Source organism: Trachinotus anak, unplaced genomic scaffold (genome assembly GCF_046630095.1).
Source record: "Trachinotus anak isolate AG129_WGS33_773 ecotype Australia unplaced genomic scaffold, CSIRO_AGI_Tana_v1 ptg000001l, whole genome shotgun sequence".
NCBI classification, from domain to species: Eukaryota; Metazoa; Chordata; class Actinopteri; order Carangiformes; family Carangidae; genus Trachinotus; species Trachinotus anak.
This window is the reverse complement of record NW_027273852.1, coordinates 20813030-20828946: the sequence shown is the minus strand read 5'-3', so window position 1 is coordinate 20828946 and position 15917 is coordinate 20813030. Positions and strand designations below refer to the sequence as shown.

General features: G+C 40.9%; 1 protein-coding gene across 1 annotated transcript in view; it reads left to right on the top strand.

The window, feature by feature from the left end:
• The window catches only part of kcnh3 (potassium voltage-gated channel, subfamily H (eag-related), member 3), a 145519-nt gene that overhangs the window by 75541 nt on the left and 54061 nt on the right, over positions 1-15917 (top strand). The window lies entirely within an intron of this gene.

Here is a 15917-nt window from a genome sequence, read left to right as displayed (position 1 = left end):
TCATTTTTTTATATTAAAATGCCGTTTTAAAATGACAACGTAATAGTGTGGACGTAACCTCACACTCACATCCCCACCCAGCTGATGAGTTCACCACCAGGTCACTTTTAAAACCTGCTGCATGTCTACAGAACATCTCCTGTGCACTAAACCAGGTTCTTCTTCACTGTTGGTGTTTTCTTTATGAACTGAAGCGGCTCAGAGTCAGAGTAGTGCTTGCGTCTGAAACTGTGAAAGTTGTCGACTTGTAGTAGAAGCAGAGTGATGACAGCAACAACAATAACAATGTGCCTCCAGCAGGAAGCTCGAGCACTCTCAGTGCCAAAGCCAGGTTGTTCTGTCCCAAACCTCTGTTCCCTTTTATCTGAAAACCTGACGGAGAGGATGAAGCTTTGCCGAGGCACTGCCACTGAAAAACAAATCTGTGAGGTCCAGTGAAGTGACTTTTGTCTCTCTGGACCAGAGTAACTTATCTTTGTTTTTCAATTCCTTTTTCACACTGCATCACTCTCCCTTGTCTCTCACTTTCTCCTGCTTCCTCTGCCAATCAACTACACTGTGTTTGTCCCTCACTCCCTCCTCTGCATCCACTGCTTTCTGTCCCATCTTTCTCTCAGTATGCACTCCCTCTCTCTCCCTTCTCAAACACAAAATCAGGACCCATGTGTTTTTAGCCTTGCATTGATCCCACACAAGGGCTAATATTCTCTCTGGACGTTGATTCAAGTGCCATCTCGAGTCCTGGCTGCATTATTCGCTACATAAAAGGCCAGCACCTGCCATTAATCCCCCCCGTGTTTGATCTGTGAACACCACAGACTATTTACACACACGCCAGAGTGCGAAGATGTTCATCATTATGTCTTCCTAATCTGCTTCGACAGCAAACAAAGGTGCCCGGGAGTTACACAATGCACCACTCCCTAAAGGGCATCAGAGGACGCACATATACTCACACAAACAACCCCCACCATTTCCACCTTTCAAAGCTGCAGCCCAGGGTCCCTTCAAAGGCACTTTGAAAGATCCCTGATTACAAGACAGCCTGTAACTAGCATCCAGCTGCAGCACACACGGCTGAGAAGCTTCACCGCTGATTCATATGAAATCATAAAATCAAACAAAAAATGTTTTTCTGTGGAAGTCTGGGTGTGTGTCTGCATGCATTTTGCAGGTTTTAACATGTGTAAGTGTGTGTGAGTGAGTGATTTAATGCATGAGCATGAGCACTTATTGAACAGGCCTAATCTGCACTGGGATCATTTCAGGACTGAGCCTCTCACACCTTCAAATCATTTTCACTTCATACATCAGTCCTGATGCGTCCGGAAGAGACAGCTGCCCATTAGCAGAGAGGGAAAGACAGTAGGAAGACAGAGAGCAGAGGGGGAGGGGTGTGTGTGTGTGGATACAGTAGGTGGGAGCAGGATGAAGCTGCTTTGTGGTGGTGATGGATGATGGCTTGTATGAGAGCTCCACTGCTGCTGGCGAGTTCCTCATCAGACCACCTGTTAAATGTGCAGTGGCACTGTACCGCTCCATTTAAACTGAACTTAGGTCAGCAGGTGGCCTGTAAATACATTACCGGTGCCCAGAGAGACTCATCCTCTTTTGCTCATCCACAGAGAGGTCAGAGGTCGTCTTCAGAAACACCCTCTTGGAGAGGTTCAGCACCTTGCTCAAAGAAACTGCCTCTGCTGTCACCACACTGAAAGGGAGGCTGAATTAAATCAATGTTTAATTGAAGATCAGTTTAACAGATGTAAAGTAGCTCTCCAGGCAAATGTGCAAACACTCCATTTACATGTCTAAGCAGTGCAGCTGATGCGTGATGTCAGCTGCATAAAGACAGATGTCTGCAGCGGTCACAGCAGCAATCGGAAGGAGTTACAGGTGTGCAGGTGCTGCTGGTGAGAATCAAGCGTAATGCTCGCTCTTCATTGGTAATCGGTGCTTTGTAAATTTTCTGATGGTGAGAGAGGTCATGTGAGCGGCTGGGCTTCCAAGGCTGAAGAGGATTTCAGTAGCTGACAACATTTAATGGGGCTACAGGTTACATTTTTAAAAAGCCTTGCTCATGAAAGCCCATCCACTCGCTCTTTGTTTATCTCCATGTCTTCTATGGGACTTTGTGGCTGGGACATGGAGCCTCAGCCACAGACTCCCTCTACAGGGTTCTCATTTTAACATGAGTCAGCTGGAAACTTTAAAAAGTCAGCCCGAGTCCAGCAGTGGAAAGTGACTAAGTTGATGTACTTGCACTTGTAACTCATCATCATTGTCTACCTGGTTGTGTATCTTAACACATATGTAAAAAGATTTTAACACGTCCACTTGTTTGTATGAATAAGTATCTGAATGTATATTTAAATCGCTGGAAATTTGTATGTTGTATTGATTTCAATGTGACTTCCTGATTAGATAAAGTATATATTATCATTATTATTATAAGTACAGATTTGAGATTTGGACCAAACAAGACATTTGAAGTTGTCTCTTTGAAGCTTTGAGTAGGTGTGATGGCATTTGTCACAATTTTGTTTTACAAACCAAACCATTTATGTATCGATCAAGACAATAATCATCAGATTTACCTACAACGAAAACAATCAGTGGTTGCAGTCTTTTTATAAAACAGCTTCAAACTAACTGCCACCATCATCCATGCAAACTCTGAAAGCTTGTACACAGTGTCTTACCTGATGCAGCTTTCTGTCTTATGTGAGGTCATTTATTGTTCACCGATTTTCTGTGTCTCTTCTCTGGTATTGCCTTGTTCTCTCACCGTCTTTCTGTCTCTGTGTGTCTCTACATGATGTCTCTCTCCTGTTGTGTTCCCTGCACACATCACAAACCACAAAGCACAAATTTTGCTATTCCACACACATACACACAACTTTTGATAGGTAGAGATTTCTTTTTCAAAGCTTGAGCAAAGGCTGTTTTTTTTCCCTCAGATGCTGAGAAGAATAACTAAAGAGAAGAATTCTTTCTCCATTAAGCCGTCAGTACTTTTTCTACACAGACACTCCCTGTGAAGTGAGTTTTTTGAGCTACTTCCAGTTCTGTGTTTTGTTTGCAGGTCAATATTATTCTTACCTGGAACCTCTTCTTACCTGAGGACCAGAGCTTAAAACCAAAATCACATCATTAACTGAAACTGCTGGCTACTGTTAATTTGTTTGTGCCACTCAGTTCACTTTCTCACCACACATCAGGAATGATTGCAGTGTTTTAATGTGTAATGACCAGGCTGAAAAGACTCAAGTGCAGAGTTCGATATTACAAATACTTTATTTAAAATACAGGCCGGGGTCAAACACAGAGAGGCAGTCCACGAGGCAAAAGTACAGGCAAAGACTACGCAGAGGCAGAGTAAAAACAAAGTCCAATAATCCAAAAAACAACAGCAAAGGTAACAAACAGGGCCAGAGAAGAGTCAAAAAACAAGCAGAAGGCTAATAAACACAGGAATGCATACACATATATGCATATTTGTTTTCCGAATCACCTTCCAGATGTTGCGTAATCCAATGATAAATGGAGAATGATCCAATCACACCCTAACCCTGACCCTAACCTTAACCTAAACCTAATTCTAACCATAACTCTAAAACCAAGTCTTAACCCTCAAAATGTGATTTGAAGGTGTCTCAAAAAGTGAGGACCGGCCAAAATGTCCTCACTTGCCCAAAATGTCTTCACTCTGTTAGTAAAATACTTTTTTTGGTCCTTACTATGTAGCAAGTACAAGTACACACACACACACACACACACACACACACACACACACACACACTGTCCAATCCTGTAATCATCTCAAGTTGTTGCCAGTCCAGTGTTAGATTATTCATCAAGGCCGTACAGCTGCTCTGCCCTCAGGCGTGTTTGCAGGATGGATCCCTTGTCTGTTCGTCTCTGCTTGTACTTCAGCACAAACACACACCATCCAACAAACATCTACTACACTCTGGAAATGAATAATTAGCTTTGCAAATATCAAAATGTACACAACAAATAGCTAAATGCCCTAAATTAGGGCAGTTTGATCGATTTCTAAAGGAGCATTTCCTCCTCATGTTGACTGTCCATTCATGCTAAGTGGGCTTTGTCAAACCATGAACAGTGCTTTTACAGCTCTCTCTGAAATGGACTGGGAGTATGGAAAAAGAAACTGAGCTCTATGAAAATGAGGCATATGACTGACAGATTGTCAGTCTCCTAAATTATGTCCACAGTGCTTCCAGTTAGCAGCAGTGTCATACAGCAAACTCTCTGCCACATCTAACTTTTTCTGTCACAGCCTCTCCCAGAGATTACATCTCAGCTAAACACAAAACTGCTAAACAGCAACAGCAAATATGTTTTGTAGGAAATAGTTGGAGTTAGTTTTATTTATACAGCCTAAAAATCAAAACTTAAATACCTGCAGGTATCTGGAGACATAAAATATGATTCTGTTTGTTACTTTGATTAAATGATGTGCATCATAATCAAATTAAAAATTCATTTTTATTAACGTATGCAAATAAATTAATAATTCCCTCAAATTCATAATTTGTACCCACAAATTCATGGTCTTAAATGAATAACTGTATATACTGTGTATATAAGCACATACATTTAATCATGCTAACACGTTAAACATACCTGCTAAAAATCTGCCTGTCAGCATTATCACTGTGACAATGCTAGCATGCCTCCATTAGCATTTAGCTCAAAGCACCAAGGCAGAGCTGTTAGTGTTGCTGCTGTAGAGTCAGATTTTTGCCTAAATGTACCTGCAGTTGTGTGGACACAGCCCCAGACTTTATGTTTGCTTGTGAATCAAATAAAGAAAAACTACAAATTACATCCTGTATTCTGGCACATTGACATTGTGCAATATAAAAAGTTACTGGAGAAGTATGATGTAACATTCTCTAAATGCCATGCTGAAGGCTGAACAAGAGAACTACAATCTACTTTACTGAATTTGTCAGGTTAGCTAGAGTGCGTCCATGTTTAGTACAGCGTTGAGCTGGCATTCGGTGTTGCTACAGTATGTGGGCTTGAGGCTAAACGCGAGGCCTCAGGCAGAAAGTCATCAGGAGTCATGGCTCCTGCCTCTATGAACAAGTCCAGATTTGAAAGCTGAAGTTCAAAAAGTGCTGTATTCTGGGAAAATTCTCCAAACAGGTAGCTCATCACTTCTGCAGCAGCAGGAGTCTGAAGGTCAGATACTGATGCAAATACACGATTTACAAATAAGACAGAGAGGAATGTGTAGTACAGTAATTAAACAAGTTTTTTTTTTTTTTTTTTTTTTTACACTTTACTGTGTGGGTGCACAGACATTTAGACACTTAGAAAGCACTTGACAGCAGAAGAATAAAAGACTGAGAGAAAAAGCTGAAAGAATATTTTCCCAATCATTTCCTCTGACAGTTCAGACAGTCTAGGAACCGTCAGCGAACCAGCAGAGAGAGTTTTATGTGATCTTATCTCAGAGGATGAAGATGAAGCTGTCATAAGTTCACACACTGCTTGACTCTGGGGGACACTGATGTTGTCGGGGAGTTCATTTGTAATACTTATTGCATATTGTAACATTGCAGCAACAGCTCTTAATGCAGGCAATTGAAAAATGAAAAAATAACTTATTATTACCTTGGCTTTGCCACAGTAACAGTGCTCTTATTTTGTCACAACAGTTTTGTGAAAAAAAAATAGAAAACATAGAGGGCAACACCACAGTGGAGTCTGAAAATAATAGATGGTACACTGACAGGAGAGCGAGGAGAAGAACAGAGCAGTAAGAGCAGCGATTGACAGTATAAGGGGAATACAGTAATGGCCACTGACACGTTGCCAAGGTGAGGCTGGATTTTTATAGCTAATGGACCAGATACAATTTGGACTATACATACTGTTACCTCCATGAAATGGAAATCTGTGAAATGCTGGAGGTTGATATGATGTAAGGGGGGAAGAGAGGTAAAGGTCTGATGTAGTGTATATGACATGTAGAGCAGAGGCAGGCGAGTCTCACACTATGAGGGAAGAAGCTGTTCTGTCGACTGCTGGTACTGTTGCAGCCGGGTGAACAGGTTGTGGCTGGAGCGACGACTTTCCTTCATCCATCTGCACAGGTACCTCATCTCACCAGCGGCACTGATGGCGGGCAGCGGGGTACCACTGATGTTCACAGCGGTTCTGACCAGATCCTTTTGATTCTCTGCCATGTACATACCATTCCAGCTTGTGATGTGAGTGGTCAGGATGTTTCCCTATGATGCTCCAAAGACATTTACAAGAACCTTGTGCAGCTTCCTTAGCCGCTGTCTAGCCTTTTCTCTTTCTTTCTTTCTTTCTTTCTTTTTTTTAACACCTCAGTAGCTGTGGGAATTATTCATATTGGTCAGTTCTGTACCTTTGAGTTAAGTTTCAGTGCAGGAAGTAGTGTGCACTTTAAAAAGCGAGGCAGAGAGTAAAGTGGTGGATGTGTGTGCAGCATGTCCGACCTTCATGCAGTGGAACAGAGTTTACCTCCATATCACAGACCTGTTTTGAATGTTGATATTTACACATCAAAGTCTGCTTATAGGTCTCGCAGCCTTTTGTGGCTCTGTGTGAAATCTGATCAATGGGTCTGAGAACTACAAGTTTGAGAAGTGAAAAAAAAAATCTAGGGGGTGTGGAGAGATGAGCTTACCAGACCTCTGTAGCCTCATCTCTGCTTGAGGCTACATTGGTAGCTACTACAACCATAACACCCCTGAATCTCTGACCAACTGTCGGTGACTGTGCTGCATTGTGGGTAACACAGGCACCAGGTTTTGACAAGGAAGAGGACTGTGTCTTTCATTTAACTGCATCAATTTTGACACTTTTTTAAAAACTCTCAAAGTCTGACATTGTTACTGGGGTTCTGTGCTGAATCAATAGACTTCTCTTTTAACCTAAACCACAATTTTTCCTCATACCTCAAGTGTTCGAGTATTATTTGTGTTATTATGCTGGATACATGTTATGAATATGACAAATTGAGAATTATGATGCAGAAGAGGTTACTGTGGATTTGCTGTTCACTTTTAATAAGGAAATGTGAAAATACAGGGAGAAGGACACAAGCACAACACACCTCTGTTTTGAATCCATTTTCCCTCTCCGATTGATCACAGGAGACCTGCAACTTGCATACTAATGTACGGATGTGTCATCATGGTTATCAAATAATGTTGTATTAATATATTCAGTTAGCTTATTGCTCCCAGATCAGTTCACAAGCAGCAGATGGATTAAACCGTAGAATTTTCATTGATGCTACTATAATAAGATCCTGAGGTTCGTTCATTGTGGAACAGGAAGTTGAAAACATGCTGAGGCCCCTTTTCCACTTGTCAAAAATCCTGCTAAGACCCTCTAACATCTGTTTTTTTTTTTTGTTGTTTTTTTAGCAAACGAAAAAGGTACAATCAGCATTAACGCCCAGGTCAAATGACTCTGCAGCAGACATGAGTATTTATTGGCTCTGACTGTGACCAGCAGTGATGTAAACTCAACAGCTGGGTGAACCTGCTCATTTTCCGTGCTGTGAAGTCTTTCATAGCAGTCACAGTAAACAAACCTGTCACCTGCCAAGCACGGTGCTGTTAACCCAGAGACACTGCAGCTACACTGAGCTTAGGGATAAAAGAGTGAGCTGCAGCACCGAAATAAGTTTTAAAAACACACAATCACCAATCGAAGCGTCTTGCACGGAGGCTCCAACACTTACAGGGGCTCCAACCAAAGGATGAGATGCCACAGATCTGTTTTACCAGTCTGCACAGCAGCTGGCAGCTCACTGTTTCTCCCCTTCATCTGTGTGTGTGCTCTGTAACTGCATGTGGTGACGTTGGCACTTGCCTGCAGTTGTGTGTCTCCTCAATGAGTGGAATGGCAAACTCAGCTGGCAGTTCTAACAGGAGTCAGTCATCTTTTTAGCAGGTTTTCCTGCATTTAACAAACTCACTTATACTTGTTCATTTATACTTGTGCACCGCCTGCCCCTCAATCACAGTTTATCTGCCATAACCAAGACATTTCCTTGCAATTAGCAAATATTGCAGAAAATGATCTTTAAAAAAATTTTGTTATTTAATGCAATGAAACTATCTTTTTTCTCTATTTATCATCCCTATACTTTCACTGGTGTTCTCTGTGCACCATCCTGCAAAAAAAGATCTGATCAAACCTGAATTCATTGCTATAGAAAGTCTCATTGTTTTTTGCAATCCAACCAATGATGGTGCTGTTGTCTGCAAACTCAGCAGCTGAGTGCTGTTCATGTGGTGGGGATGGTGCATTTGTAGGTGTCCAGGCTGTACAAAGAGTTTGCTGAACACACAGCCCTGGGTGAAGTTGTGATGGAGTCATGTGGCAGGGGTGTTTCTGCCAGTGTATCAAGAGCACTGAGCTTGCCAGCTAGTTCCAGGGGGTGTAGTTTTGGTGGATGCTGAGCTGAAATCAACATATTTATTTATTATTTTCAAAGTGTGTGGGGCCATAGAGATGGATTCCTGTGTGAATCTGCTGGCAGGGAACAGAGACCGGTGGGGGATCCAGACTGGCTGGGATGTGGTCTTTGAAGTGCTGAAGAACTAGTTTCTCAGAGCATTTCATAATAATCGTGCCACAGGGCAGGAGAGAGAGGGAGAGCGTGCACCCAAGAAGAGCAGCACGCTTAAACTCTTGCTCTAGGGGGTGAACTTTTAATCCCATCACACTCAAACACACACACACACACACACACACACATATCACAGCTTTGTTTTGAAGCAGAATGATATAACCCTCTGTCTGCATCTTCTGTCTACCATACTGTACATTAGAAGACTTTTAAAAGACTAAAGTCTGACACCCTCTGAAGACACATCTAGAGACAGCGTGTTATAACTCCGAGAGTTTTTAATTTTAATTTTAATTTTTTCCCATAATGCTACTGGGGGATATTTACAGGAGGAAAAATAGACTTTTTTGATCTTTGAAATTCTTCTTCTTCTTCATCATCATCATCATCATCATCATCATCATCATCATCATTATTATTATTATTATTATATTTATTTATTTTTGGGCTGTCAAACTATTAAATTTTTCTTCATTGTGATTAATCATTGAATTTCTATAGTTAATCACGATTAATCACATGTTTTATCACAAATTTATTAATTAAATTATTTTGCATTTCAGAGCAGTTTTCTCTTGCTTGACAACACATAACCGTCAGTCTGTCTGAGCTAGAACCTAACGTTAGCATGTCTGACGTGTAATTATGAAGCTGTCTGATCATTTATTTCTCCGTAGACGAGCTCTGGGTAAGTTATATTTTTATTTTCCAACTCATTCAATCTTCACCAACGACGATTCATGCATTGGATTTAAACACTTGAGGATCGCCCCTTCATGCAGACCAGAACCGCCCCCTTTTGCTCCCATAGACGTGACTTGCCATGAAGTATGTTGCTCCTCCATGTAAAATCTTTGTAGGAAGTGTCTGTGCTTGACAACAAGTAAGGGTGGGTCAAAGGGTCAAAATAGTAGCAGCCAAAGATTCTAGAATGTAGCACTCCAGAATCTTTGGTAACAGCAGCAGTGACAGTGTAAAATAAAGAATCTTTCGGTGGCACCCGATTAACGCAATTTAAACATGATTAAAAAAATAAGATGTTATGCTCTGACCTGTCTGTGAGTCTCATCGCAATTAACCCGTTAATGCTGACAGCCTTGGTTATTATATAAAGTCTGTAACTCAACACTGTAATCGTCATGATTTGCCCCTAAAATACTTTGGTTCAACTCTATATTTATGAATTCCTGTTTTATTTTGAAATGATTTTCTATGTGTCCAATTACCCTTGCCTGCCTCATGAATTTAATGCCAACCTCACACATTTACATGCTGCTGACAGTGTTCATGTCACTGAGTGCCACTATGAGCCAAGGCTAAAAACTTAACAATGATAATATAGTATAATATTAAACATAACACAAACATGTTGTCTCAAAACTCCCATGATTTTATTCTCACACTGGAAATTTGTCAGTGACAGTGAAATGGTTTGAAATGTCATTCAGTGTAAGGACGCTCATATCAGATTCATTGACTGTCCCTGCATTTATTGACAGAGACGTCCAGCACAAAGGACTAAACAACAGGACAGTTCACTTGCTGTGAACATGGGCATGTTACATAAAGCCATCAGAACAGCAGGCCTATCCACAAGGGTCTATTTTGATTCTGGCCTGAACAACATGCTGGACAATAGGCCTTACCAGGGACATGTTTCAACAACCTGACGTTTATGATTCTGTTCAGGCAGCCTGTCAGACGTTGCCCAGAGAAAGAAGTGGATTGCTCTGCTGACAAGTTGATGAGATTGGAGACTCACAAGCACACATTGATGTCCAGTCATGGCTGTGGCTTTTTCATTTGTCTGGGTTAGGTGGTGCCTGAGGCTGCGCCTCTCAGTAGGTACATACAGGTTTTTTGATGAGTACCTATTATATTATATTATATTACAGTTCACATGCTGCACAAGACACATAGAGATATTGCACAAGAATTTTGTTATAACACCTTTATGAAAATATTGAGTTTGAAAAGGTGTGAAATGTATAATTTAAGGTCTGTAGTTGTGTATGGACTGTCTTCATATTTCACTTTTCATCATTATTACCACATTCATATAAATTCCTCACATTATACTGTACTGTTTGTTGTGAATAGATAATAGTCTAGTACCTCATATACAGTATGTTTACTGTATATTTCTAAATGTATCCAACCTGTTATGAGTGTGACTGTTCATTTTTGTGTTCAGTGCCTTGAACTCCTGGTGAGCTCAGATATGTATGACATGAACATTAAGGTGGCATGAGTGGGTCACTCCCTGCCTGTGGTCTCGATACCCTGACATTAGCTCAGACTCAGACTTCTGTAGTTGCTAAAGAGACAAAAATGAAATGTGCTCAACTTTTTGTGTTTTTCTGATTCTCGTGTTTCTTAGACCTCAGCTCAGGACTAAAAGTAAATCAGACCACGGAGCTAATGTTGCTGCTCAGTTTGTTGCTTGTTTGGTGGCCAGTCTGCCACCTGTCTGACAAGCAGCTCATTAGCTTGTAGCCTGTAAGCTAACTCCAGTGGTGGGATGTGACTGATGTCAGGGCCCCTAAACTTTGGAACAACCTGCCAGAGGAGATCAGACTCAGTTATTTCACTTCTTTAGACACATTTTTTATAAAAAAAAGCTTTTACTTTGTGATGTCTTCATTTCTATTTTACTTTGGGTTGTTTATATGTTTAATATTCACTGGTGTGAAGCATTTTGTTTCTTGTATTGAACTCTTAAAGTCACAACAACTCTTTGCTGCTGTTCTTCTCTGTCTGATCATATTACTGTCTGACAGTAACTCGTGCTGCTTTATAACAACAACTATGCCTTTCAAAGAAGCCATAGACAAGAGACCAAGCTTTACTGAAACAGTTGAAAACATACACTGTGGCTATAAAATGATTATTTACCGAGACCAGTGGGGAAGCATGGAAACAAGGCAACACTCTGAACCATTTTCACCAGATGCAGATCATCACACCGTGGATACAGTGCAGAGATTCTTAGCGTTCACTCTGTAGAAACTGGAGTCCAGAATGCATTTCATTTTCTCTCCTAATGTGCCAAACCTAAATTAACCAGAGCTGAAACCAAAGCAACCCCTGAAGAAATGAAAATCTCACAAACCAGCAGGTGCTCGGCTACACTCAGGAAGTCCGCCTCTCTCTGTGACTAATGGGTTAGGTGTCTGTGGCATCACATCCCAAACACAGATAAAAAGACTGTGCTCACTTTTTTTTTTTTTTTAATGCTGTATTCCTTAGTCAAAATAAGAACTTTTGGCTCCACATTAAAGCACCATTTATGATTATTTTATATGCTGTCATAATGGATTTACTAACGGGTAATAAATCACTGATTAATTCTTTATAGATCAGTTATAAGTTATTCATAGAAGCAGCTGTCAGGTTGTGGAAAATTCTCCTGCAGTACAACACTTTGTTATCCTCTGTAAAACAGCTGCAGGACATCTGGACCTTTTTTCTTTTTTTTTTTTTAATAAAATTTTAGTCTATTCTATATTTATTCTAAAAGATGATGCAAGAGAGTCTTTATTCAAACAACAGGCAAGCAGCTCTTATCAATATTACACATTTATTGTGCGCGTGCGTGTGTGTGTGTGTGTGTGTGTCTACATTTGGACTGTTTTAGGTTTTGCACTTAGATCAACATTAAGTCAAACTATATGAATGGATTAATAAATTCTTCTACCATAATACATCTGCAGTTGTAAATATTAACTAGAATTTTATAAACAGATTTTGGTCCAGGTGCCCTGTAGATAAATGGTCAAACAGTCTAATAGAGAGGTAACTGATTTATTAACCATTAATAAATGAATTAATCACAGCTTATAAACCCTTAATAAAGGTTGCTTTTCAGAGGGTGGTACCAACTTTTAATTGTGATGTGCAGGAGTGCAGGATCAGACGCACCTTTAAGCAAAAAAGAAACAAAACAAGAAGTGATAGTTCATGGTTAGATAAGTGCACATGGATCAGCTAATCAGTCTGTCTGCGTGTGACACACACACACCCATTAGCTATCCCTGCACACAAGGTCAGATAGAACACTTCTCATTTGTGATTCAAGCTGCAAACAGCCCCATTTGACCTCAGAGACAGTGACATAACTGCAGAAGACAGACAGAAACATTCATTAAAAACCAACTGTGAATTTAGCGTCGAGGCAGAGCAAGACTGAGCAGGAACTGACAAGAACAACCAGGGAAGATGCAGTCGAACCTGTAGTGAGCAAATACAGCTGTTACTAAGAGAGAGGGGGAAAAAGGGGAGTGGCAGTGACAGTGAGGTGGAGAAAGAGACATTGATGTTATTCAGGGGAGTCGTTTAGGGAAGATAGGCATGAACACTGTATCCTGGCAACAGAAACGAAGACTGAAAAGAGCTAACTTTGACTGTTTGATCATTTTAGAAACCCAAGGTAGATGGTGTTTCTGCATACCATCACAGTTCATCATGTATGAAGCTGTTTATTATGATTCAACTGAACCTACCTCTGGTGTGTTTCTTGTGTTCTGTAATACTTCATTTCCCCCCACGCTTATAAATCTATAGTCTTGTCCTAAAGGACTTTTTTTTTTAATCACTGTCAGCAAAACTCATGAAGCGACCAAAATCTGTCTATCCAAAGACTGTTCTCCTGCAAAAATATGAGCCCATAGGTTGTCTGTACAGCAGGTTATTATAGGTTATCGAGGTTTTGTTGCTAGGCGACATCTAGTGTTCGTAGTAATGATCACAGGAGCAAAGGGAAAAGTGCGGTGACGTAGTTTATAGAGCGACAAAGTCCACGTCAGGAGGAGGTTGGGGTGGATGGATGAATATGACCCAGGAGAGCGGTGTTCGATTCCCATGTGACAGTAGCAGTTTATGTTGTGTCTATTATCCATGACCGTTCTTTGTTATTGTTGTAACCATGACAACAAAGATTGTCTAATGTTGAGGAATAACTTATTTTAACCTAAATCACCATCTTTTCCTAAACCTAACCAAGCTATGACTTTTCATTATTGTAACCATGGTGACAAAGTTCCGGTATGGTGCTGTCAATACAGTCTGCATTTTTATTATTGTAACCAATGACAACCAAGGTCTGATTCGCCTGTCTATTTCAGGAGACACTCCTATGGGTCGTATAAGAGGGTTGAAAAAAAAACTGTCCTAAACATAATGTTACTGTTGCACTGGGTTACATGCATGTTGAGCCAGTCCCATGCACTGTCCTGGTGCCTCAGAGCACAAAATATATATTCATATTCATATATATTCAAAATAGTCCCCAGCAAATGCACTATTTACCTCCAGCTGCCACAGCTGCCACAGTACAGTCATTTTAAGAAATTGCTGAGACTTTTAAAAATGTGAAATGACACACTAAAAAAAAAATTATATAGGACAGGATGCCAGCAGACAGGAGCAGTGGGTTTACGTAACCATGGGGACACCAATCAAACCTCTGTAACAGGTTCCTTTTCACCCCATGTTGATGTTATATATTATATTACTGTTGGTTCAAACTAAAATGTGGTTATTTTGACTTTGAGTTAGATAGAACTTTGACCAACTTTTAACCGTTCACACGCCAATGCACAACACTCACACTGGGTAAAAGCAACCCACTGTCTCATGGTAACCACTTCTCTCAGTTCTCTCAGTGTTGTGTCGGCGTTGTACCAACAGGATCAATACAGTATATGGGTCATTTTTAAAGATTCATATCCTCAGTAGGATTGAAGTAGCTTCAGGGAAAGAGAGGGAAAAGTCAGACAGTTTTGAGAGTCTGATGAATGTATTTTTTATTTTGCTCTTTTCATGGCATTTGTTGACAGTCTGAAAACGAATGCATCATGCCAGATCCATCTTTTCCTTCCAATTATAAGTTTGAAAAAAAAAAAAGAACAGATGGGAAAATATAAAAAAGGATTTGGTGCCAAATCACCACTTTCCACAGGTAAAGCCACTGGAGACAAAATATGTAGTATATGTATCTATTAACTTGGTTTCGCAGCATATTACTGGTTGTGTAATTACTGCCGGTCGTCTCTCGGCCTCTGAGCCTCGCGTCTCATGCCTGGTAGCATATCCAAGCACAGTGCACTGGATGACATCAGGGCTGATTCCCACAGGATTCAACAGGGAGACAGGAAGCGTGGCAGCCTGTAGGGATTTCAAGGAAGGTGGTCGTCACCTCTCTGTTATTTGGTGTTTCTGTCAGCATCACCGGATATCTCTGCTGTCACCCCAGAGAGAATGAAAAGAGAGAGGAAGTGTGGGTGTGTCAGACGAGGGAGTAATTAGCTCATGACGATTGTTCTGTGTTCTGACTGATTGCTGCTAATCTGAAGAATACCTCATGTTAGTGTCAAAACTGACTTGAATGCATACATCCACCTTCTTTAGAGACATAGTCACAGAATCATGGATCCTCCCTCTTTATGTTCCTTTCTCAGTGGTTTGATAAGTTCCTTGTCTAAACACAAAACATTTTAAATTGTCTCTCGTAAGAGCTCGAAGCAACACAGGCCTTGAAACCACACACACAGACACACACACACACACACACACACACACACACACACAGACACACACGCACACAAACACACACACATACACACACACTCACACAAACACACACAAACACATCATTGTTGGGCCATAAAATATTTAATGCGGGGGTCTCGGGGGCTCTCAGAACTGATGAATCAATGAGAACGGCAGAGCACGGAGTAATAAATAGTCCATTTTAGACTGTTCACCCATCTACATGCTCGGGGCCATTAACTGAATATGCACTGGCAAAATTTTCCACTTGGTATTTACGCATGCACAAATACACACTTTCACACACACACACACACACACACACACACAAGCATCTGTCTTCTGCTGATCACTGATCAACAGCCTGAGACCAGAGCTGTGTTTGTAAAGAGAGTAAACTGAGGATGGTGCTGGGCTTCTTCCCGCCTCTGCACAAGATTGTAACTGCAGGGAGGGTGGATGTGCTATTGGCTGCATCAATTAATGAAACCTCATCAGGTTTTGTGATGGACTCTTGACAGTGTTTACTTCACCCAATCAGTTCTAGTTACTGATCTGTGGGGCTTCCTCGCTCTGGAACCCAGCAGCTGTGCTTCCAGCGGTCAGGCTCCTCTCTCGCGATGAAGCTGCTTTCATGTGCGTCCGTTTGAATATTTTGACAGAGATAACTCAGTGTAGAATCCTTACAACACATGGTGTGACTCTTACTCTTACC